Raw genomic sequence first — 275 nt, forward strand, 5'->3', positions numbered from 1 at the left:
CAAGCCTGTTATCATGCATATATATAGGGTCTAATACATTGGAGATTACGAAGGAGGATTGCGCTGAAGGAGTATAATTAGTTTTAGTCTGAGTCTGTGATTAATTCATGAAACGAGGAGGAGGAGGAACGGAGGGTGAGATGAAGGAGAACATGAAAGGCGGGGCAAGTATCATACGAGGGCGGGATGGAGGAGTAAATTGATACGGAAGAAAAACGGCAGAGACCACTAGAGGCAGGGAGGCAGAGGAAATGTGAAAGGAAGGTATGCTCGTA

This window comes from Penaeus monodon, chromosome 27 (genome assembly GCF_015228065.2).
Source record: "Penaeus monodon isolate SGIC_2016 chromosome 27, NSTDA_Pmon_1, whole genome shotgun sequence".
NCBI lineage: Eukaryota > Metazoa > Arthropoda > Malacostraca > Decapoda > Penaeidae > Penaeus > Penaeus monodon.